This window comes from Aquarana catesbeiana, linkage group LG01 (genome assembly GCF_042186555.1).
Source record: "Aquarana catesbeiana isolate 2022-GZ linkage group LG01, ASM4218655v1, whole genome shotgun sequence".
Taxonomy (NCBI): Eukaryota; Metazoa; Chordata; class Amphibia; order Anura; family Ranidae; genus Aquarana; species Aquarana catesbeiana.
In genome coordinates, this window is record NC_133324.1 from 669,437,569 (window position 1) to 669,464,104 (window position 26,536).

The following is a 26,536-nucleotide window of genomic DNA, read 5'->3' on the forward strand; positions in this document are numbered from 1 at the left end:
AAAATTTGCATGCCAATCCGAGTCTGTTGGCCAATAAGGCAGCCCATCACACTGATGGGTCAATAGGAATGAATGTGTGAGGAATGAGAGGTAGCAGAATATTCTCACACTACCCAAACATGCTGAGAGTCCTGTCAGGATCTGTCAGATACCATTTTATAACTTTAGTGGTTCTAAAGTCAGAAGGTTTTTTATCTTAATGCATTCTATGCTTTAAGATAAAAATTCTTCTGTGTGCAGCAGCCCCCCTAATACTTACTTGTGCCCCATCTTGATCCAGCGATGTTGCATGAGAGCCTCGGCTGTCTGGGACTCTCCCTCCTCATTGGCTGAACCACACAGCGGGTGCCATTGGCTCCCTCTGCTGTCAATCAAAGTCAGCGAGCCAATGAGGAGAGGGGGGGGGGCTGGGCCGGACCACGGCTCCGTGTCTGAATGGACACACAGAGCAGCAGCTTGGCTCGGGTGCCCCCATAGCATTGGAGGGACAAAAATACAAATTCTTTTGGCAGGCAAACAGTTTAGATATTGTATTTCATTTATTTATTTAGCTGTTTGCCTGAAGGTCTGCTTTAAGGAAAAAATAAAAAAAACAGGGGCCATAAACAAGCAATGTCTTTGTATGGTATTATACTGTATTAAAGTCTTTTAAAAAACAAAAAACAAATATGTTATACTTACCTGTTCTGCGCAGTGGTTTTGCACAGAGCAGCCCAAATTCTGCCCTGCTCGGGTTCCTCACCGGAGCTCCTGGCCCCTGGCTACTGACCTTGCTTTGAGGGCACCCGAGCAGACCTGCTGCTCTGTGTGTCCATTTAGACATGGGGCCATGGCTTGGTCCCACCCCCTCTCTGTCCTCATTGGCTCACTTACTTTGACAGCAGCTGGCGCCAATGGCAGCTGCTGCTGTATCAACCAATGAGGAGGGAGAGTCCCAGATAGCCGAGTCTCTCATGCTACATTGCTGGATCGAAATGGGGCTCAGGTTAGTATTAGGGGGGCTGACAGGGCTGCTACACACCAAAGGTTTTTTTTTATCTTAATGCATAGAATGCATTACGATAAAAAAACCTCCTGCCTTTAGAACCAATTTAAAGAGTGTATTATGTGCTGCTTTTTACTAAAAATCTATTTTTCCTTCTCCCTGCTTTGCAGGGGGAAGAAACAAAGAGATTGTTCCCTCTGTACAGAGCCCTGTGTTGTTTGTCGACACAGGGCTCTGGGCTGTGATTGGACACAGACAAAATCCCATTGTGTCTAATCACAGTGGGAGTCAGCAGAGGGGGGAGGGCCCATGTGCACCTTGCACCCGGGAGAGGCCAGCGACGTACAGGTATGTCGTTGTGCCTATAGGAGCCGCTCACCTGCAGTACAATGTTGGCAGGAGGTCCTAAAGAGGTTAACCACTTGACATCCGGAGGACGTCATATGACGTCCTCGACTTTCGGGGCTTATATCTGAATGATGTCTGAGGCTACAGACATCATTCAGATACCGGCATTTTCAGCCGGCGATTCCGTACACCATAAGAACGATCATAGCGGCTGTTCCGCCGCTTGATCGTTCTTACGGGCGGCGGGAGGGGACGTCCCCCCCCTCCCGCCGCCCTCCGGTGCTACTACCGACTCACCTCAGCGATCGGTGAGTCGGATAGCGGATCCGCCGGCGCCGGATGTTCACCATAGAGATTTCCGGCGGACCAGATGGTCGCCGGAGTCTCTATGATCGTTCGGAGGCCGGGCGCGATGTTATGACGTCACGCCCGGCCTCTGCATTCAAAAAAACGGCGCCGCTTCAGCTGTGAAGCGGCGATCGTTTTATTTTTTTTTTTTGATTTTAGGCTTCCCAGCCTAGAGGTGAGATGTGGGGTCTTATTGACCCCATATCTCACTGTAAAGAGGACTGATCGTCTCATATTCCTATTACAAGGGATGTTTACATTCCTTGTAATAGGAATAAAAGTGATCAAAAAAAAAAAAATTTTTTTAAAGTGTAAAAATAAAAATTTTTAAGTAAAATTAACAATAAAAAAAAAAAAAAAAATTTTTAAAGCGCCCCTGTCCCCGTGAGCTCGCACGCAGAAGCGAACGCATACGTAAGTCCCGCCCACATATGAAAACGGTGTTCAAACCACACATGTGAGGTATCGCCGCGAACGTTAGAGCGAGAGCAATAATTTTGGCCCTAGACCTCCTCTGTAACTCAAAACATGTAACCAGTAAAAAATGTTAAAGCGTCGCCTATGGGGATTTTTAAGTACCAAAGTTTGGCGCCATTCCACGAGCGTGTGCAATTTTGAAGCGTGACATGTTAGGTATCTATTTACTCGGCGTAACTTCATCTTTCACACAATGCAAAAAAATTTGGCTAACTTTGCTGTTTTGTTTTTTTTTAAAGCATGAAACTGTTTTTTTTTCAAAAAAAACGCGTTTGAAAAATTGCTGCGCAAATACCGTGCAAGATAAAAAGTTGCAATGACCGCCATTGTATTCTTTAGGGTCTCTGCTAAAAAAACATATATAATGTTTGGGGGTTCTATCTAATTTTATAGCAAAGAAATGATGATTTTTGACATGTAGGAGCGAAGTGTCAGAAATGGCCTGGATGTGAAGTGGTTAAAGCAGAACTTCAACTAAATAAATATTTGTGATTATATTTATGTGAATTGTTTTACTTGTTAAAGAATGTTTGCATTTCTGCTCAGCCACTCTAGTGATTCACACACCTACCAACCTTTGGCAGGCCAGGATAATTCACCCATAAAATTTAAATGTAAATTTAGCTGCAATGTTTCACTTTAAAATCCACTAGTAGTTGTCAGCGTATGAGGTCATTTTACTGGACAGAGGCGGTAGGCATTTTCCAGTTACGCTGGAAACCTCTTTTGAAGTTACATTTTTGTTGAGGGTATGTGCTGTGGTTTTTATTAACATTCACTCTATGGGGTTAACCTACTAGTATTGTTCACATTGTTAGATGAACTGCCCTAAATATGTAAACTATGTTAAAGTGAAACCCTCTGATTGGAAGACATATTGCAATAGCAGATTTTTGGCAGAAATGATTATAAACATTCTAAGTTTGCAGTGATTAGCATCAGGAGTAGATGATAAAGCAATGGTCAGGTTTCATTTGTGGAAGCAAGTTCGCACAGGGCACATTGGAATGTCTGTAAGTGGATTTCAATACACAAGTTCAGCTTACTAGGATAATAATAATCCTCCTGCAAACAATGTATATTGCTTCAAGTTCTTCTGTAATAAAAATATTTTAGTAACACAAGAATCCAAGGAGACAGGAAATGAGAAAGGAAGGACAAAGCATCTTCCATTTTTGAGCAATGGTAAAATTAGCTTGTAAAGTAAGAAGATATGGCATTCATCTTATTTCAGCAAAGTAATCAGAGACTCTCTGATTTCGGGTGGTTAAACAAATACTAGATTTAAGACAATAATCTGCCACTTACATATTCAACAACTTATTAAGTCTATGTTTCATTCCTATCAATTTTATTAATGTTCTATATTTTGTCATTTATTGACCCTTTGTAGTTATATTGGGATAACATATAATTGTTTACAATGCCATTATATTGATGCTGAATGCAAACTGATATTAATGCAAAGTTGAACTCCTGGCATATCTAAAATACACAAAGTAATGCATCACTGTATTAATTAATAAAGCAAAAAATATAAAAAAAAACTGACAGTGAAGTACCGCTTGGTAAAAAATTTATTGCACATAAAAGTGGATACTTACAAGAAGTAGGATAAAACCAGGCATAAAAAACATGGAGCTGTGAGTACAAAAACGCTGTTCACAGCGTGCGTTCCACTATACCGGAAGTGACGTCAATAGGAACCAGAAATTTATCCTGGCTGAGTATCCTTAACGAGGGAAATCTACTTGATGATCTGATGTTCAAGCTGTCATTCCTGGTTACCACTATTGAGCCTGAAGTGACCCCTAGACTGAAAAGCTGAGGGTCTATTTTATTTGGTGAGTGGGGACACAGGAGGGGGTGTTGTGGTACACCTTGAAAACTTTGGAGCACTTTGCACTTTTGTTGAATTGGAGCACATCAGTCACTTTATATGGACTTTCACTTTTTGTTATTAATGAATATTTTTTCTTTCACTATTATTGTGTTTGCTAGCGCTGTAAATTCATATTCTCGTTGTATTTGGTCAAGTGGTTAGCACATTGTGTACAGCAGCTGCACATATTTTTTTGTTTCCATTTCATTTTATTTTATGTTTTGAAATATTTGCTTCACTGTTATACATTTGTGATACCGCTAGCGTGAGTTTATATATTTAGAATATATTTGTTCACATGACTTTAAGTTTGACTTAAAAAGGAACTGCATTTTGCTGACATAATTTGTAATAAACATATCTTTGCCATTCTGAAGCTTCCCTCCAACCATTTTGCATATTATTTTATATATATTGCGATTCTGTACTTGCTAAATATGCTGCAGAAATCTCCCTCTACTGAGTCTGGATGCATCCATTTTAACTGTGGGCAGCTGAAGCTGCTGACTGTTCACTTCCTGGATTTACACAGACACACGGGGGCACACCTCCAGCTCTGCAGCTTTCACTGGCCCTCTTATGACTCATCCCCCCTCCCTTCCTGGCAAACTCTCACAAGAGTGAGAGAGAGAATTGTGCATGATGTCATAAGCCTAGGCTAATGACCAGACAAGAAAGAGAAAGTGGGCTGTATAAGGTATTTACTGGCAGAAAAAATATGTTTTACTATCCAAAGTTAAAACAACAAGGGTAGTGGATTTAATAGATGGAAAGTTGAAAAAAATTACTGAAGGTCTGCTTTAAGCTCCCTGGCGATATGATTATGTCAGATTTTTGATGCTGAAAGCGGTACTTTTTTTTTGCACAGAAATTTGGTGTTTTATACTGTAGGCCTGTAATTCTTAGGTATAACTTACTTAAATCTGCCCAAACAAGAGTCTAGTAGATATCCTGGGTATACTAAAGTTGGAAACATGAAATCATAAATTATAATATAATAAATAACTATAAATAATTATAACAAATAATAATGATACAATGTATTCAATAATGCAATCAAATCAAAAACACTGAAATTTTCTCAGTTGCAGAATTGTCGCTGTCGTCACTTTCAGTGTTTGATGACGAATTTCCCCACGATTCACTATCGCTCGATTCTGCAAGTGATTCTAATTTATTATCGCTGTTTTCTAGCTGGTCTAAAACCGCTTTTGATGTAAAGGGACACTTTTTAGTTGCTATGAACAATCTCAAGTTTCCAGGCAGAACGAACAGTATATATAATATAAAACTGCATGCAGGGCATTGGACAAAGCATTAGGGACAATTATAGTGAATGCGACCTAACACAACCTAATTGTAACAATGACAAGCCTCCATCCCTGATATGTATACAACAAAAGAAGGAAAGAAATGGGACTTTGTATGAGACAAGTCACTGAATGCATACCTTATTCAATTAATTTATACAATTATTTATTAATAACAAATCACATTATAGAGGGTGTCAATCTGTAATACAGGACACAATATAATGTAATACATTTGCATGAATATGTAATAGTTATACAGAGTAAGATAAAACATAATAAGCATTATAGTTACAAAAGGACACTCATCCATTCATAAAAGTTCAATGAACATAATCGTTTTTTCATGGTGAGCCAAAATTGTCTAAGCATCAGTTTGATGTAACTCGATGCACGTATCATGGCTCATGCCAATCATCAGGAGTAAAATGCTCTGAAATTAAATCAGTGATATCTATAAGTATAGGATATCCTTTAAACGGAGAACAATCTCTCAAATTAAAGGTGTGTAACTTACAGTACGGCCAAATGGTGACGCCCAACCTTAAATCCAAGGGAAGAAGAGGGACAAGGATGATCATCTTCCCCGGGGACTGAGGTGAGGAGTCCCATCCAGGCCAGAGACAACAGCCAGGTGAAGACCAGGTGACCATGTCACAACTAGGGATGAGCCGAACACCCCCCGGTTCGGTTCGCACCAGAACCTGCGAACGGACCAAAAGTTCGCACGAACGTTAGAACACCATTGACGTCTATGGGACTCGAACGTTCAAAATCAAAAGTGCTCATTTTAAAGGCTAATTTGCATGGTATTGTCCTAAAAAGGGTTTAGGGACCCGGGTCCTACCCCAGGGGACATGTATCAATGCAAAAAAAACTTTTAAAAACGGCCGTTTTTTTGGGAGCAGTGATTTTAATGATGCTTAAAGTAAAAAAAAAAAAAAGTGAAATATTCCTTTAAATATCGTACCTGAGGGGTGTCTATAGTATGCCTGTAAAGTGACGCGTGTTTCCCGTGTTTAGAACAGTCCATGCACCAAATGTCATTTTTAAAGGAAAAAATCTCATTTAAAACTGCTTGCGGGTTTAATGTAATGTCGGGTCCTGGCAATATGGATGAAAATCAGTGAGACAAACGGCATGGGTACCCCCCAGTCCATTACCAGGCCCTTTGGGTCTTGTATGGATATTAAGGGGAACCCCGCACCCAAATTAAAATAAGGAAAGGTGTGGGGCCACCAGGCCCTATATACTCTGAACAGCAGTATACAGGCTGTAGGTTTGTTGTTAAGTAGAATCTCTTTGTAATTTTGAACGGGTACATTTTTAACGTGTTTAGCTCCAGCCAAAAAATCTTTTTTAAACTTTTTGGAAAACATAGGGAAGGGTTATCACCCCTGTGACATTTGTTTTGCTGTCTTTCCTCCTCTTCAGAAGATTTCACCTCACTTTTTGTCCCAATGGATTGGAAAGCATCAGTGGAAAGGAGAAATGTTTTTCCCATATTAACTCTTACAGGAGAGAATTTCCCTTCCTAGGGGTAGATTTATTCTCACTTCCTGTTGTCTCCTTCCGTTTGCAAGTAGGAGTCGTTTGTAAGTTAGTTGTTTGAAAGTAGGGTCCTGCCCTATATACTCAGCAGAAATTTGGGCCTTAGGTGTTGCTGTGGCCACAACACTGTAAGCCCTCACAGGGCTCTGCTGTGAAATATTAGATCAAGAATTGTAATTACATGCCCCTGTTGAACAGGAGCTGAAAAATTAGGCCTTAGGCACTGGTGCTGGTGCCACAACACTGCAACCCCTCACAGACACACTAGTTGGAATGCAGGAACGAGCCCTGCTGCAAAGTATTGCATCAAAAATTGTAATTACACGCCCCTGTTAAACAAGGGCTGAAAAATTGGGCCTTAGGCACTGGTGCTGGTGCCACAACACTGCAACCCCTCACAGACACTCTAGTTGGAATGCAGGAACGAGCCCTGCTGCAAAGTATTACATCAAAAATCGTAATTACACGCCCCTGTTAAACAGGGGCTGAAAAATTGTGCCTTAGGCACTGGTGGTGGCACCCAGAACCAAAAATGTTCTTACAAGCTATCAGCGTGATGATTGAGGAGGAAGAGGATAATTACTCAGGGATAGTCACTCAGCATCAGCATAGGCAGTCTTTGAAGGGATCTGAGATTTCAAAAAAAATTATTCGGTTACATCAGCATCAGGTGCTTGGTAGCTGGTGGTGATCCAAGACTCATTCGTTTTTATGAAGGTCAGTCGATCGACCGAGTCAGTGGACAGACGCACCCTGTGATCGGTTACCACGCCTCCAGCAGCACTGAATGTGCGTTCCGAAAGAACGCTGGATGCAGGACAGGCCAGTAGCTCAATTGCATACTGTGCAAGCTCTGGCCAGTGATCCATCCTCAAGACCCAGTAACCCAGAGGATTTTCGGTGGGAAAGGTGTCCAAGTCTGATCTTGCCCCTAGGTATTCCTGCACCATGTAAAACAGACGCTGGCGATGGTTGCTGGAACCGATCATACCTTGGGGCTGCGGACCAAAAAATTGTCTGAACGCATCGGTCAGACGGCCACCTTCTCCACCGCTCCTTCTTTGACTGACCGAAGCCTCAGCAACACGTTGTCCAGAAACAGGAGTTTGTAACCTCCCAGTCTCTGGGAACGCGTTGCACAGACCTTTCTGCAAGGCCTCCCGAAGATGTTTCATCCTCTGCTCCCTCTGCGATGGCAAGATAAGGTCCGCAACCTTACCCTTGTAACGTGGATCAAGGAGGGTTGCCAGCCAGTATTGGTCCTTCTCCTTGATACCACGAATACGAGGATCCTTACGCAGGCTTTGCAGGATCAGGGAGGCCATGCAGCGTAGGTTTGCTGAGGCATTCGGTCCGGAGTCCTCTGGGTCACTAAGGACGACATGGTCCGCAGCCACCTCCTCCCAGCCACGTACAAGTCCATGTGTTTCTTGGGACTGATCCCTTAAAGACTGCTGCTGATGCTGAGTGCCAGGCTCCACCTCCATACTGACACAATCTTCCTCCTCCTCCTCCTCCTCTTCCTCCTCGTCCTCTTCCTGTGTGATCGGCGGGCACGCAGGAACACTGTCTGGATAAAGGGGGCCTTGAGAGCTAAGGAAGTCCTCCTCTTCCTGCCTCTGTTCTGCCTCAAGTGCCCTGTCCATTATTCCACACAGCGTGTGCTCCAACAGGTGGACAAGGGGGACAGTGTCACTGATACATGCACTGTCACTGCTCACCATCCTCGTGGCCTCCTCAAATGGTGACAGGACAGTGCATGCATCCCTGATCATGGCCCACTGGCGTGGGGAAAAAAAACCAAGCTCCCCTGACCCTGTCCTGGTGCCATAGTCGCACAGTTACTCATTGATGGCCCTCTGCTGCGTGTGCAGCCGCTGCAGCATGGCCAACGTTGAGTTCCACCTGGTGGGCATGTCACAGATTAGGCGGTTCTTGGGCAGGTTAAACTCCTTTTGGAGGTCTGTCAGCCGAGCACTGGCATTATATGACCGGCGGAAATGCACACAGACTTTCCTGGCCTGCCTCAGGACATCCTGTAAGCCCGGGTACCTGCCCAAGAACCGCTGCACCACCAAGTTAAGGACGTGAGCCAAACAGGGCACATGGGTCATTTGTCCCTGTCGGAGGGCAGAGAGGAGGTTGGTGCCATTGTCGCAAACCACCATTCCTGCCTTAAGTTGGCGTGGCGTCAACCACCTCTGAACCTGCCCCTGCAGAGCTGACAGAACCTCTGCCCCAAAGCACACCAGCTTAAGCACCGCATGGCATCTTTTGGCCTGCGTACTTGCGTAGCCCCTTGAACGACTACGGAGCACCGCTGGTTCCGAGGAAGAGGCCATGGAGGAAGAAGAAGAGGAGGGGGTGGAGGAGAGAGGTGTGTCACAATCATTAGCATTTTGGAGGCGTGGTGGCGGAACAACCTCCAACACTACTGCACCTTGTCCTGCATCCTTCCCAGCTGCCAGCAGAGTCACCCAATGCGCCGTGAAACTTAGGTAACGTCCCTGTCCATGCCTGCTGGACCGTGAGTCAGCGGTAATATGCACCATACCGCTGACCGCCCTGTCCAGCGAGGCATGGACATTGCCTTCCACATGCTGGTAGAGAGCCGGAATCGCCTTCCGTGAGAAAAAGTGGCGTTTGGGTACCTGCCACTGAGGAACCGCACATTCCACAAACTCACGGAAGGGGGCAGAGTCTACCAACTGAAAAGGCAGCAGTTGAAGTGCTAGCAATTTTGCCAAGCTAGCATTCAACCGTTGGGCATGTGGATGGCTGGGAGCAAACTTCTTTCGGCGGTGCAGCAGCTGGGGCAGGGAAATTTGCCTGGTACAATCTGACGTCAGTGTACCAAAATCAGATTGCCCACAAGTACGTGGCTGTGACACACCTAATTCTACACCTTCATTCCTCTCAGTGCAGGTCTCAGAGAGGACTGAAGGTCTAGTGGGGTTGGAAATCTCAGCTGATGAGGAGCAAGCAGAGGTCCTCTTTGTTCTTTGGTGTGGGTCTTTTAGATACGCTTGCCAACGAACTGCATGGCAGGTCAACATGCAGCGGTGCGATCTGATGCACTCATCTCAAAAAAGGCCCACACCAAAGAACTTTTTGAATAACGCGCAGAGACTGCAGCGCCCTGCACATGTGGAGCTTTGGGGTGTGATGCAGTCAATGTGCTGCCCTTAGGCTGGCCCCTGGAGGGCATCCTGCCTCGTTGGTGATGTGCCGCCTCCTCCTCCTCCTCCTCTCTCCTATCAGGCACCCACGTTGAGTCAGTGACCTCATCATCCCCTCCCTCCTCATCACTGGAGCAAACCTGGCAGTATGCTGCAGCAGGGGGAGCATGACTGCCAGATTGCTGTCCTTCCTCACCCCCTCTGTCCGTGCTCGTGTTACTGCCTTCATCGAGCTCAGTATCATCATCAGAGCCTTCCAAACGCTGGGCATCCTCCTGGAGCATGTACCCAACACTGTGGTCAAACAGTTCGAGGGACTCCTCAGGAGGACATGGTGGGGCTAGGGAAGGAGTCACTGATGACATTGAGCCGAGGGAAGAGGCCGCTGCTTTGCCAGACAAAGTACCCTGGGCATGGGTGAGAGAGGATGAGGACGGCTTGGTCATCCACTCGACCAAGTCTTCCGCATGTTGCGGCTCAACATGGCCAGCTGCCGAAAAAAAGGCCAAGCGTGTCCCATGGCCACGTGCTGATGAGGATGCACCGTCTCCACGACCAGCACTAGACACAGAGCCTGCTTGCCCTCTCTTATTGGCTTGTGACTGTCTGCCTCTCCTTCTTGGCCTTCCAGACATACTAATGGCCTGTAGCTGCACTAAGCTGGGATATATATATATATATATATATATATATATATATATATATGTACTGATACTGCAGCTAGCAAAATCAACTGCCTGCCTGTAGTATGAGAACACCACCAACCTTCTACAGGTAGCTTTAGCTGAACACTGTGAGGTGGACGCACTCCACTAACTTGTAGGTTTAGCAGAACACTGTGAGCAGGACGCACTGCACTAACTGTAAATAGTCTAGCTGCCTGACTGTGGTACTAATAGGATCAAAAGAACACCAGCAATTTTCTTCAGGTAGCTGTATTTACTGTAACAAGACAAGCCTGCCTGTCAGTAAGAAGATAACAGGAACGGATCTAGCTGAACACTGTGAGCAGGACGCACCCCACTAGCTTGTAGGTTTAGCTGAACACTGTGAGGTGGACGCACCCCACTAACTTGTAGGTTTAGCTGAACACTGTGAGCAGGACGCACTGCACTAACTGTAAATAGTCTAGCTGCCTGACTGTGGTACTAATAGGATCAAAAGAACACCAGCAATTTTCTTCAGGTAGCTGTATTTACTGTAACAAGACAAGCCTGCCTGTCAGTAAGAAGATAACAGAAACGGATCTAGCTGAACACTGTGAACAGGATGCACCCCACTAGCTTGTAGGTTTAGCTGAACACTGTGAGGTGGACGCACCCCACTAACTTGTAGGTTTAGCTGAACACTGTGAGCAGGACGCACCCCACTAACTTGTAGGTTTAGCAGAACACTGTGAGCAGGACGCACTGCACTAACTGTAAATAGTCTAGCTGCCTGACTGTGGTACTAATAGGATCAAAAGAACACCAGCAATTTTCTTCAGGTAGCTGTATTTACTGTAACAAGACAAGCCTGCCTGTCAGTAAGAAGATAACAGAAACGGATCTAGCTGAACACTGTGAGCAGGACGCACCCCACTAGCTTGTAGGTTTAGCTGAACACTGTGAGGTGGACGCACCCCACTAACTTGTAGGTTTAGCTGAACACTGTGAGCAGGACGCACCCCACTTACTTGTAGGTTTAGCAGAACACTGTGGGCAGGACGCACTGCACTAACTGTAAATAGTCTAGCTACCTGACTGTGGTACTAATAGGATCAAAAGAACACCAGTAATTTTCTTTAAAATACTGTAACAAGACAAGCCTGCCTGTCAGTAAGAAGATAACAGAAACGGATCTAGCTGAACACTGTGAGCAGGACGCACTGCACTAAATGTAAATAGTCTAGCTGCCTGACTGTGGTACTAATAGGATCAAAAGAACACCAGCAATTTTCTTCAGGTAGCTGTATTTACTGTAACAAGACAAGCCTGTCTGTCAGTAAGAAGATAACAGAAACGGATCTAGCTGAACACTGTGAGCAGGACGCACCCCACTAGCTTGTAGGTTTAGCTGAACACTGTGAGGTGGACGCACCCCACTAACTTGTAGGTTTAGCTAAACTGAATACAGTGTATATATATATATATATGCAACACCTGGGATGCATATATATACACAATATACTTTAAGTGCAGCTAACTGACTGACTGTCCTGCCTAATCTAGCTAACTCAAATGAAATGACACTGTCTCTCTCTCTCTCTCTAAGCACACCGGAACACACTGCACAGGGCCGCCGTGCAGGCGGCCTTATATAGTGTGGGGCGTGTACTAAATCCCCTGAGCCATAATTGGCCAAAGCCTCCTTGGCTTTGGCCAATTATGGCTCTCTGTTAAGGCGGCGCTGTGATTGGCCAAGCATGCGGGTCATAGTGCATGCTTGGCCAATCATCAGCAAGCAATGCACTGCGATGCCGCAGTGAATTATGGGCCGTGACGCACCACACGAATTTGGCGCGAACGGCCCATATCATTCGCAATTCGGCGAACGATCGAACAGCCGATGTTCGAGTCGAACATGGGTTCGACTCGAACACGAAGCTCATTCCTAGTCACAACCATGTGAATCTGGTGTATGCTTAATAGGGATGAGCTTCGTGTTCGAGTCGAACCCATGTTCGACTCGAACGATATGGGCCGTTCGCGCCAAATTCGTGTGGCGCGTCACGGCCCATAATTCACTGCGGCATCGCAGTGCATTGCTTGCTGATGATTGGCCAAGCATGCACTATGACCCGCATGCTTGGCCAATCACAGCGCCGCCTTAACAGAGAGCCATAATTGGCCAAAGCCAAGGAGGCTTTGGCCAATTATGGCTCAGGGGATTTAGTACACGCCCCACACTATATAAGGCCGCCTGCACGGCGGCCCTGTGCAGTGTGTTCCGGTGTGCTTAGAGAGAGAGAGAGACAGTGTCATTTCATTTGAGTTAGCTAGATTAGGCAGGACAGTCAGTCAGTTAGCTGCACTTAAAGTGTATTGTGTATATATATGCATCCCAGGTGTTGCATATATATATATATATATACACTGTATTCAGTTTAGCTAGATCCGTTCCTGTTATCTTCTAGACTATTTACATTTAGTGCAGTGCATCCTGCTCACAGTGTTCAGCTAGATCCGTTCCTGTTATATTCCTACTGACAGGCAGGCTTGTCTTGTTACAGTATTTTGAAGAAAATTACTGGTGTTCTTTTGATCCTATTAGTACCACAGTCAGGCAGCTAGACTATTTACATTTAGTGCAGTGCGTCCTGCTCACAGTGTTCAGCTAGATCCGTTCCTGTTATCTTCTTACTGACAGGCAGGCTTGTCTTGTTACAGTATTTTAAAGAAAATTACTGGTGTTCTTTTGATCCTATTAGTACCACAGTCAGGCAGCTAGACTATTTACAGTTAGTGCAGTGCGTCCTGCCCACAGTGTTCTGCTAAACCTACAAGTAAGTGGGGTGCGTCCTGCTCACAGTGTTCAGCTAAACCTACAAGTTAGTGGGGTGCGTCCACCTCACAGTGTTCAGCTAAACCTACAAGCTAGTGGGGTGCGTCCTGCTCACAGTGTTCAGCTAGATCCGTTTCTGTTATCTTCTTACTGACAGGCAGGCTTGTCTTGTTACAGTAAATACAGCTACCTGAAGAAAATTGCTGGTGTTCTTTTGATCCTATTAGTACCACAGTCAGGCAGCTAGACTATTTACAGTTAGTGCAGTGCATCCTGCTCACAGTGTTCTGCTAAACCTACAAGTTAGTGGGGTGCGTCCTGCTCACAGTGTTCAGCTAAACCTACAAGTTAGTGGGGTGCGTCCACCTCACAGTGTTCAGCTAAACCTACAAGCTAGTGGGGTGCGTCCTGCTCACAGTGTTCAGCTAGATCCGTTTCTGTTATCTTCTTACTGACAGGCAGGCTTGTCTTGTTACAGTAAATACAGCTACCTGAAGAAAATTGCTGGTGTTCTTTTGATCCTATTAGTACCACAGTCAGGCAGCTAGACTATTTACAGTTAGTGCAGTGCGTCCTGCTCACAGTGTTCTGCTAAACCTACAAGTTAGTGGGGTGCGTCCTGCTCACAGTGTTCAGCTAAACCTACAAGTTAGTGGGGTGCGTCCACCTCACAGTGTTCAGCTAAACCTACAAGCTAGTGGGGTTCGTCCTGCTCACAGTGTTCAGCTAGATCCGTTCCTGTTATCTTCTTACTGACAGGCAGGCTTGTCTTGTTACAGTAAATACAGCTACCTGAAGAAAATTGCTGGTGTTCTTTTTGACCCTATTAGTACCACAGTCAGGCAGCTAGACTATTTACAGTTAGTGCAGTGCGTCCTGCTCACAGTATTCTGCTAAACCTACAAGTTAGTGGGGTGCGTCCTGCTCACAGTGTTCAGCTAAACCTACAAGTTAGTGGGGTGCGTCCACCTCACAGTGTTCAGCTAAACCTACAAGCTAGTGGGGTGCGTCCTGCTCACAGTGTTCAGCTAGATCCATTCCTGTTATCTTCTTACTGACAGGCAGGCTTGTCTTGTTACAGTATTTTAAAGAAAATTGCTGGTGTTCTTTTGATCCTATTAGTACCACAGTCAGGCAGCTAGACTATTTACAGTTAGTGCAGTGCGTCCTGCTCACAGTGTTCTGCTAAACCTACAAGTTAGTGGGGTGCGTCCTGCTCACAGTGTTCAGCTAAACCTACAAGTTAGTGGGGTGCGTCCACCTCACAGTGTTCAGCTAAACCTACAAGCTAGTGGGGTGCGTCCTGCTCACAGTGTTCAGCTAGATCCGTTCCTGTTATCTTCTTACTGACAGGCAGGCTTGTCTTGTTACAGTATTTTAAAGAAAATTACTGATGTTCTTTTGATCCTATTAGTACCACAGTCAGACAGCTAGACTATTTACAGTTAGTGCAGTGCGTCCTGCTCACAGTGTTCTGCTAAACCTACAAGTTAGTGGGGTGCGTCCTGCTCACAGTGTTCAGCTAAACCTACAAGTTAGTGGGGTGCATCCACCTCACAGTGTTCAGCTAAACCTACAAGCTAGTGGGGTGCGTCATGCTCACAGTGTTCAGCTAGATCCGTTTCTGTTATCTTCTTACTGACAGGCAGGCTTGTCTTGTTACAGTAAATACAGCTACCTGAAGAAAATTGCTGGTGTTCTTTTGATCCTATTAGTACCACAGTCAGGCAGCTAGACTATTTACAGTTAGTGCAGTGCGTCCTGCTCACAGTGTTCTGCTAAACCTACAAGTTAGTGGGGTGCGTCCACCTCACAGTGTTCAGCTAAAGCTACCTGTAGAAGGTTGGTGGTGTTTTCATACTACAGGCAGGCAGTTGATTTTGCTAGCTGCAGTATCAGTACATATATATATATATATATATATATATATATATATATATATATATATCCCAGCTTAGTGCAGCTACAGGCCATTAGTATGTCTGGAAGGCCAAGAAGGAGAGGCAGACAGTCACAAGCCAATAAGAGAGGGCAAGCAGGCTCTGTGTCTAGTGCTGGTCGTGGAGACGGTGCATCCTCATCAGCACGTGGCCATGGGACACGCTTGGCCTTTTTTTCGGCAGCTGGCCATGTTGAGCCGCAACATGCGGAAGACTTGGTCGAGTGGATGACCAAGCCGTCCTCATCCTCCTCATCCTCTCTCACCCATGCCCAGGGTACTTTGTCTGGCAAAGCAGCGGCCTCTTCCCTCGGCTCAATGTCATCAGTGACTCCTTCCCTAGCCCCACCATGTCCTCCTGAGGAGTCCCTCGAACTGTTTGACCACAGTGTTGGGTACATGCTCCAGGAGGATGCCCAGCGTTTGGAAGGCTCTGATGATGATACTGAGCTCGATGAAGGCAGTAACACGAGCACGGACAGAGGGGGTGCCCAAGAAGGACAGCAATCTGGCAGTCATGCTCCCCCTGCTGCAGCATACTGCCAGGTTTGCTCCAGTGATGAGGAGGGAGGGGATGATGAGGTCACTGACTCAACGTGGGTGCCTGATAGGAGAGAGGAGGAGGAGGAGGAGGAAGAGGCGGCACATCACCAACGAGGCAGGATGCCCTCCAGGGGCCAGCCTAAGGGCAGCACATTGACTGCATCACACCCCAAAGCTCCACATGTGCAGGGCGCTGCAGTCTCTGCGCGTTATTCAAAAAGTTCTTTGGTGTGGGCCTTTTTTGAGACGAGTGCATCAGATCGCACCGCTGCTATTTGCAACATATGTCTCAAGCGTATCTCGCGTGGCCAAAACATCTCCCGCTTGGGTACCACATGCTTGACCAGACATATGTTGACCTGCCATGCAGTTCGTTGGCAAGCGTATCTAAAAGACCCACACCAAAGAACAAAGAGGACCTCTGCTTGCTCCTCATCAGCTGAGATTTCCAACCCCACTAGACCTTCAGTCCTCTCTGAGACCTGCACTGAGAGGAATGAAGGTGTAGAATTAGGTGTGTCACAGCCACGTACTTGTGGGCAATCTGATTTTGGTACACCGACGTCAGATTGTACCAGGCAAATTTCCCTGCCCCAGCTGCTGCACCGCCGAAAGAAGTTTGCTCCCAGCCATCCACATGCCCAACGGTTGAATGCTAGCTTGGCAAAATTGCTAGCACTTCAACTGCTGCCTTTTCAGTTGGTAGACTCTGCCCCCTTCCGTGAGTTTGTGGAATGTGCGGTTCCTCAGTGGCAGGTACCCAAACGCCACTTTTTCTCACGGAAGGCGATTCCGGCTCTCTACCAGCATGTGGAAGGCAATGTCCATGCCTCGCTGGACAGGGCGGTCAGCGGTAAGGTGCATATTACCGCTGACTCATGGTCCAGCAGGCATGGACAGGGACGTTACCTAAGTTTCACGGCGCATTGGGTGACTCTGCTGGCAGCTGGGAAGGATGCAGGACAAGGTGCAGTAGTGTTGGAGGTTGTTCCGCCACCACGCCTCCAAAATGCTAATGATTGTGACACACCTCTCTCCTCCACCCCCTCCTCTTCTTCTTCCTCCATGGCCTCTTCCTCGGAACCAGCGGTGCTCCGTAGTCGTTCAAGGGGCTACGCAAGTACGCAGGCCAAAAGATGCCATGTGGTGCTTGAGCTGGTGTGCTTGGGGGACAGGAGCCACACTGGGGCAGAGGTTCTGTCAGCTCTGCAGGGGCAGGTTCAGAGGTGGTTGACGCCACGCCAACTTAAGGCAGGAATGGTGGTTTGCGACAATGGCACCAACCTCCTCTCTGCCCTCCGACAGGGACAAATGACCCATGTGCCCTGTTTGGCTCACGTCCTTAACTTGGTGGTGCAGCTGTTCTAGGGCAGGTACCCGGGCTTACAGGATGTCCTGAGGCAGGCCAGGAAAGTCTGTGTGCATTTCCGCTGGTCATATAATGCCAGTGCTCGGCTGGCGGACCTCCAAAAGGAGTTTAACCTGCCCAAGAACCGCCTAATCTGTGACATGCCCACCAGGTGGAACTCAACGTTGGCCATGCTGCAGCGGCTGCACACGCAGCAGAGGGCCATCAATGAGTACCTGTGCGACTATGGCACCAGGACAGGGTCAGGGGAGCTTGGTTTTTTTTCCCCACGCCAGTGGGCCATGATCAGGGATGCATGCACTGTCCTGTCACCATTTGAGGAGGCCACGAGGATGGTGAGCAGTGACAGTGCATGCATCAGTGACACTGTCCCCCTTGTCCACCTGTTGGAGCACACGCTGCGTGGAATAATGGACAGGGCACTTGAGGCAGAACAGAGGCAGGAAGAGGAGGACTTCCTTAGCTCTCAAGGCCCCCTTTATCCAGACAGTGTTCCTGTGTGCCCGCCGATCACACAGAAAGAGGACGAGGAGGAAGAGGAGGAGGAGGAAGATTGTGTCAGTATGGAGGTGGAGCCTGGCACTCAGCATCAGCAGCAGTCTTTAAGGGATCAGTCCCAAGAAACACATGGACTTGTACGTGGCTGGGAGGAGGTGGCTGCGGACCATGTCGTCCTTAGTGACCCAGAGGACTCCAGACCGAATGCCTCAGCAAACCTACGCTGCATGGCCTCCCTGATCCTGCAAAGCCTGCGTAAGGATCCTCGTATTCGTGGTATCAAGGAGAAGGACCAATACTGGCTGGCAACCCTCCTTGATCCACGTTACAAGGGTAAGGTTGCGGACCTTATCTTGCCATCGCAGAGGGAGCAGAGGATGAAACATCTTCGGGAGGCCTTGCAGAAAGGTCTGTGCAACGCGTTCCCAGAGACTGGGAGGTTACAAACTCCTGTTTCTGGACAATGTGTTGCTGAGGCTTCGGTCAGTCAAAGAAGGAGCGGTGGAGAAGGTGGCCGTCTGACCGATGCGTTCAGACAATTTTTTGGTCCGTAGCCCCAAGGTATGATCGGTTCCAGCAACCATCGCCAGCGTCTGTTTTACATGGTGCAGGAATACCTAGGGGCAAGATCAGACTTGGACACCTTTCCCACCGAAAATCCTCTGGGTTACTGGGTCTTGAGGATGGATCACTGGCCAGAGCTTGCACAGTATGCAATTGAGCTACTGGCCTGTCCTGCATCCAGCGTTCTTTCGGAACGCACATTCAGTGCTGCTGGAGGCGTGGTAACCGATCACAGGGTGCGTCTGTCCACTGACTCGGTCGATCGACTGACCTTCATAAAAATGAATGAGTCTTGGATCACCACCAGCTACCAAGCACCTGATGCTGATGTAACCGAATAATTTTTTTTGAAATCTCAGATCCCTTCAAAGACTGCCTATGCTGATGCTGAGTGACTATCCCTGAGTAATTATCCTTTTCCTCCTCAATCATCATGCTGATAGCTTGTAAGAACATTTTTGGTTCTGGGTGCCACCACCAGTGCCTAAGGCACAATTTTTCAGCCCCTGTTTAACAGGGGCGTGTAATTACGATTTTTGATGTAATACTTTGCAGCAGGGCTCGTTCCTGCATTCCAACTAGAGTGTCTGTGAGGGGTTGCAGTGTTGTGGCACCAGCACCAGTGCCTAAGGCCCAATTTTTCAGCCCTTGTTTAACAGGGGCGTGTAATTACAATTTTTGATGCAATACTTTGCAGCAGGGCTCGTTCCTGCATTCCAACTAGAGTGTCTGTGAGGGGTTGCAGTGTTGTGGCACCAGCACCAGTGCCTAAGGCCTAATTTTTCAGCTCCTGTTCAACAGGGGCATGTAATTACAATTCTTGATCTAATATTTCACAGCAGAGCCCTGTGAGGGCTTACAGTGTTGTGGCCACAGCAACACCTAAGGCCCAAATTTCTGCTGAGTATATAGGGCAGGACCCTACTTTCAAACAACTAACTTACAAACGACCCCTACTTGCAAACGGAAGGAGACAACAGGAAGTGAGAATAAATCTACCCCTAGGAAGGGAAATTCTCTCCTGTAAGAGTTAATATGGGAAAAACATTTCTCCTTTCCACTGATGCTTTCCAATCCATTGGGACAAAAAGTGAGGTGAAATCTTCTGAAGAGGAGGAAAGACAGCAAAACAAATGTCACAGGGGTGATAACCCTTCCCTATGTTTTCCAAAAAGCTTAAAAAAGATTTTTTGGCTGGAGCTAAACACATTAAAAATGTACCCGTTCAAAATTACAAAGAGATTCTACTTAACAACAAACCTACAGCCTGTATACTGCTGTTCAGAGTATATAGGGCCTGGTGGCCCCACACCTTTCCTTATTTTAATTTGGGTGCGGGGTTCCCCTTAATATCCATACAAGACCCAAAGGGCCTGGTAATGGACTGGGGGGTACCCATGCCGTTTGTCTCACTGATTTTCATCCATATTGCCAGGACCCGACATTACATTAAACCCGCAAGCAGTTTTAAATGAGATTTTTTCCTTTAAAAATGACATTTGGTGCAGGGACTGTTCTAAACACGGGAAACACGCGTCACTTTACAGGCATACTATAGACACCCCTCAGGTACGATATTTAAAGGAATATTTCACTTTTTTTTTTTTACTTTAAGCATCATTAAAATCACTGCTCCCGAAAAAACGGCCGTTTTTAAAAGTTTTTTTTGCATTGATACATGTCCCCTGGTGTAGGACCCGGGTCCCCAAACCCTTTTTAGGACAATACCATGCAAATAGCCTTTAAAATGAGCACTTTTGATTTCGAACGTTCGAGTCCCATAGACGTCAATGGGGTTCTAACGTTCGTGCGAACTTTCAGTCCGTTCGCAGGTTCTGGTGCGAACCGAACCGGGGGGTGTTCGGCTCATCCCTAATGCTTAACAGTCCACACTGCTCTGCAAGGGTAGGAAAATGAAACCATGTGAAATAAATGTGTTGAAGTAATGAAATAAGCCTACACCTGTGAATGAGTGAAGTGATGAATAGTGGTGATGTGAAGTGTATGAGCTAAAAAAAACTACAACCAAAAAACACACCCGCTAAAAATAAAACCAAAACCACCAATGGATGGTGGACTGTATAATGTGAAAACTAAAAATAAACCCAAAAAGATGTTGTGATGGATGTAAATCAAACTAAATTACCGTGTGTGTGGGTCTGTGGCTGGAGATATGCCTGAAGTCCTGCTTGTGTGATTGGTCCATGTGAAATGAGCCATGAAACGTGCCAGAAACGTGCAGAGGAGACAGCTTGCACACACAGCGGGGAGACATTGCAGGATCCTGGAGACAAGGTAAGTAACTTTGCCTGGATCCTGCGATGTGATCCCGAGTGTGGTTACCGCTTTTGGTAATGAAAATATATTTTCATGAACATATGTCATTTCTAGTGCTGTTATTGCTAACCCACAAACACACTGGGATTTTATTTTTAAACTGGCAAATATGACCAATAAAGAAGAAAGCGTTAAAGCCTTTGGGTCTACAGCAGCACAATTAAGCTCCTTTTTAGAAGTAACTTAGCTTATTTTTTAATTTTTGAGTAGAGTGGGGCAGAATTAACATTTCTGTTGGCCTATGATTCCTGTCTGTGACCCCTGTGGGAAAAATGTCTCTCTTTTCCTGTTCCTGTGATGCTCATAAAAGAAATGGGGGTGTTGGTGTCACTGAGACAAGAAAGCATAGGAAGCAAAAGAAAAAAAATTATAATCCTTTCCTACGCTTCTAAAAAGGTGTTTTAATTTTTGTCTCTGTCCTCGTCAGAGAGAGCTATACAGGAAGTAGTAGAAAACCTTCTAGTGAGGTAACAGACAATAAGAAAATATGACAGGGGCTCTTTGCATTTTTCCTACTCGCTGGTGAATCTAGTTAGTGATGTAATATTATGGGGTTGACCTTCTAAAACTGGAGAGTGCAAAATCGGGAGCAGCTTTGCATAGTAGCCAATCAGCTTCTAACTTCAGCTTGTTCAATTAAGCTTTGACAAAAAAAACCTGTAAGCTGATTGGTTTCTATGCAGAGCAGCACCAGATTTTGCACTCTCCAGTTAGTAAATCAACAATGTGTGTGTGTGTTGATTTTTGAAGGAGAACCGCACCCAGCGTTGAATATAGTGCCAGCAAACAGGTCTTCCCACCGACCTTATATAAAAAGAAGAAAATCCGAGAGGTTGCCTCACTTAAAAAATCTTTGTTGCTTTATTTCATCAAGTCTTGAAAGAAGATTACAAAGCAGGCATAATCATTCCAGACAAAGTCATACAGATATGTATGGATTACGTTTCGGGCTATTCAGCTTACGCCCTTCATAAGATCCATCAAAGCACATCTGTGCTCTTCTATACTTCTATATATATATATATATATATATATTGGCATCTGTAGAAAATAGATAAAAACAGAGGGCGCACTGGCCTAGCGCATTATCCAATGACAATTTTTATTAAAGGTAATAATGATGATGGTGAAGGACATACCTTTGAACTGCGTCAGCCAGCAGGGACCCTGGTGAGGTCCCCTTTAGCTTAAAGTATTGGCAAACTGCGAGATTGTAACCACATGGGGTGGCCTGATGAGTGCTTTTAACACCTATGCTTGTGAGTAGCTATTTATTATTTTATCTTTAATAAAAATAGCTGTTGAATAATGCACTAGGCTAGTGCGCCCTCTGTTTTTATCTATTTTCTACAGTGTTCAGAGTACAATCCTATTCCTAGAGGGCAGCAAGACTCTAAAAGATTGATGTACTATTTGGGCCATCACACCTACTGTATGTATGCTCAGAAGACTATCATCATTGTTTATATTGCCCTCTGTACCTTCCTGTGTAGGTGTCAACCACTCCATCTGTTTGGTTATCACGGCAATAGGAAGTGAAGGAAAAGCTCCCCAGTGGAGTTATAGTTAGAAATTATTAAAACCGGAAATTTTAATTCTTCCACACTATCCAAGACTAAAAAAAATTTGGCAGAGTTTGGCGGTACCCTTTTTATGTTGGTATGGGGAATATACTACCCTGTTTCCCCGAAAATAAGACCTAGCGTGATTGTCGGTGATGGCTGCAATATAAGCCCTACCCCCCAAATAAGCGCTAGTTAAAGTCCTTGTAGGTCTTATTTTCAGGGTAGGGCTTATATTCGGGGAAACCGGGTAGGGCTTATTGGGGGGGTAGGGCTTATATTGCAGCCATCACCGACAATCACGCTAGGTCTTATTTTCAGGGAAACAGGGTATATGTACTATATCTATGAGAATATTTAGACAAGGAAAGACTTGGTCCTAGGAATTATTTATGTTTGACATATCTCATTGACAATGTTGGAAACATCAGTTAAAGAATACATTTTCTAAACCGTATTCATTTTATAATTTGTTTGACTTTGTTCAGACACAATGTAATCAAATAGGAAATTAATTTGTATAGAAAATGTATCTAATCTTTGCCTTGCCTTGAATCTTGTAATAGAAAAGTATAGTTATGCTTTAGGAAAGATAATGGATTCGGGCCTTGTGATCCAAGTAAATTAGGAGATTTAGAAAAAAAAAAAAAAAAGGACAATATAAAAGGAGGATAACATGGAGCTCTGATTCAAACAATCTCTCTGAAATGCTATATATAACCAGTCGTCTTGTACGTTAACCCCTTCACCTAGTCACTTCATCTAGTCACTTCCTCATTTTTGGAATTCCATTTATGATGCATGAGAAAATTAGAGGTTGTTTTAAAGTAAACACAACTCCATTTACACTGCCGTAAAATATTTTATTACAGACACAGTTAGCAGTGTTTTTATTAAAAAAACTTTTTTTTTTTAAGTAATTGATGATTCGATTGTCTAACAATCAAGATTTAACCCTCAAAAATTCTATAAACATATATGTTAATTTCTCATAAAGGTCCAGCTTGTGACCCAAAGTTTCAATTATTTATTTCTCTAGCACAATGTACAAAACAATAATCTCAAATTGAGTTCAGGAAACCCAAGTTGGTTGTAGCTGGGGCATCAATCTTCTTGACATGATGTACATACGCAGTGACAACACAGAAAATTACAAGCTGCTTTAGATATACAGTATCTTTACAGCCATAAATACAAGGATTTAGCTGTCCACAGTTCTGTGCCATATGTATGAGCAGTGCCTTATCTAATCTTATCCGTTTACCTATAAGCTGTCTATCCTAAGAAAATATGTCAATCCACAACAAAAAAAATATAAATATGCCCTCTCAAAGCAATGTGAACAATGTGCTAACAAAAACTGTTGACTCAACTGGACAACAAATATAAATACTGAAAGGTAATATGACTGAGTGTAGCCAAATGTTCTTTGAATCACCAAGCATTTCTATTCTATTGGCTGTTTTAAGGAAAATTTAAAAAACCTAAAACACAAGATGTTTATATAAGAAATGTGTAAAAATATCAGTTACAATTGTGCACAATTATGCATGAAAATGTTTATATAGATTATCAAAACTAAATGTATTTTAAAGCTGTTGTATAGTCGATAGCCATCAGCTGATTCATGTCCAATATTCCTATAGGGGAACAGCCAGCATATTCCAAAATGCAGAAAAATGTAAATGTGCAGGTTGCAGGTCGTCCTCAGTTACACAATAACTAAAGAATAAAAAAAAAAAAAAAAGACAAAGTATTTGAGGTGTTAAAATAATTTTATGTTATCGCTACAAATTATATACTGATATATCTGTGTGTGTGTGTGTATATATATATATATATATATATATATATATATATATTTTATATATATATATATATATATATATATATATATATATATATATATGTTATATATATGTATATATATATATATATATATATATATATATATATATATATATATATATATATATACAGTGAGGGGAAAAAAAGTATTTGATCCCCTGCTGATTTTGTTTGCCCACTGGCAAAATCAATAATCAGTCTATAATTTTAATGGTAGGTTTATTTTAACAGTGAGAAACAGAATAACAACAAAAAAATCCAGAAAAATGCTTTTCAAAAAAGTTATAAAATGATTTGCATTTTAATGAATGAAATAAATATTTGACCTCTTCGCAAAACATAACTTACTACTTGGTGGCAAAACCCTTATTTGCAATCATAGAGGTCAGATGTTTCTTGTAGTTGGCCACCAGGTTTGCACACATCCCAGAAGGCATTTAGTCCCACTGCTCTTTGCAGATCCTCTCCAAGTTATTAAGGTTTCCAGGCTGATGTTTGGTAACTGGAACCTTCAGCTTCCTCCACATATTTTCTATGGGATTAAGGTTTGGACACTGGCTAGGACACTCCAGGACCTTAATGTGCTTCTTCTTGAGCCACCCCTTTGTTGCCTTGGCCCTGTGTTTTGGGTCATTGTCATGCTGGAGTACCCTTCCGAGACCCATTTTCAATGCCCTGGCTGAGGGAAGGAGGTTCTCACCAAAGATTTGATGGTACATGGCCCCGTGCATCATCCCTTTGATGCGGTGAAGTTGTCCTGTCCCCTTAGCAGAAAAACATCCCCTAAGCATAATGTTTCCACCTCCATGTTTGACAGTGGGGATGGTGTTCCATAAGATCATAGGCAGCATTCTTCCTCCTCCAAACATGGCGAGTTAAGTTGCTGCCAAAGACCTCAATTTTTGTCTCATCTGACCACAACACTTTCACGCAGTTCTCTGAATCATTCAGATGTTCATTAGAAAACTTCAGACGGGTCTGTACATCTGCTTTCTTGAGCAAGGGGATCTTGCGGGAGCTGCATGATTTCAGTCCTTCACGGCGTAGTGTGTTACCAATTGTTTTCTTGGTGACTATGGTCAAAGCTGCCTTGAGATAATTGACAAGATTCTCCAATGTAGTTCTGGGCTGATCCCTCACTGTTCTCATGATCATTGAAACTCCACTCTCAAGGTGGATCTTGCATGGAGCCCTCGATTGAGAGAGATTGACAGTTATTTTGTGTTCCTTCCATTTGCGAATAATCGCACCAACTGTTGTCGCACTCTCAACCAAGCTGTTTAGCGATGGTCTTGTAGCCCATTCCAGCCTTGTTTAGGTCTACAGTCTTGTCCCTGACATCCTTGGACAGCTCTTTGGTCTTGGCCATGGTAAAGAGATTGGAATCTGATTGATTGCTTCTGTGGACAGGTGTGTTTTATACAGGTAACAAGGTGAGATTAGGAGCACTCCCTTTAAGAGAGTGCTCCTAATGTCAGCTCGTTAGCTCTATAGAAAACACCAGGGAGCCAGAAATCTTGCTGATTGATAGGGGATCAAATACTTATTTCACTCATCAAAATGCAAATCAATATATAACTTTTTTGAAATGCGTTTTTCTGTATATTTTTGTTGTTGTTCTGTCTTTCACTGTTAAAGTAAACCCTTTTTTGATTTTGAACTGGCTAAGAAAATATTTTGGAAACACTAAACAGTATATACCAATGTGGACTTCTTTTAAAAAGATCAAAAATCACAAGTGTTATCTCTGCAGCTGACAACAGATTAATCTGTTTTATACTGGGGTTGATTTACTAAAAATGTACTAAAATCTGGTGCAGCTGTGCATGGTAGCCAATCAGCTGCTAACTTCAGCTTGTTCAAATAAGCTTGAAGCTGATTGGTCTGAACCATATTTTACTTTCCCAAGTTTTAGTAAATCAATCCCTCTATACTCTAATAAATTGGTTTAGAATTCAGTAATTATATGTACAGCTAATTTATGTGAGTAATTGAGATCAGAGTCACTGGGGATATTGGGGCAATCAACATATTATTATATTATTATGCAGGATTTATACAGCGCCAACAGTTTGAGCAGCGCTTTACAATATAAAGGGAGACAAAACAGCCACAATACAATTCAATACAGGAGGGTTAGGAGTTCAGTTATACAATAATATAACAATACAGTTGCTTTGTTGATTACATGAGTGGCAGCCATGACATATGTTTTTATAAATCGGGTGTTGTTCTGATTTTGCATTGTTAGCAATCTGATAGAATAGCTTGTGCATTGACAATTTAGGACCCGTGTCTGTCTATTTAGTCTGA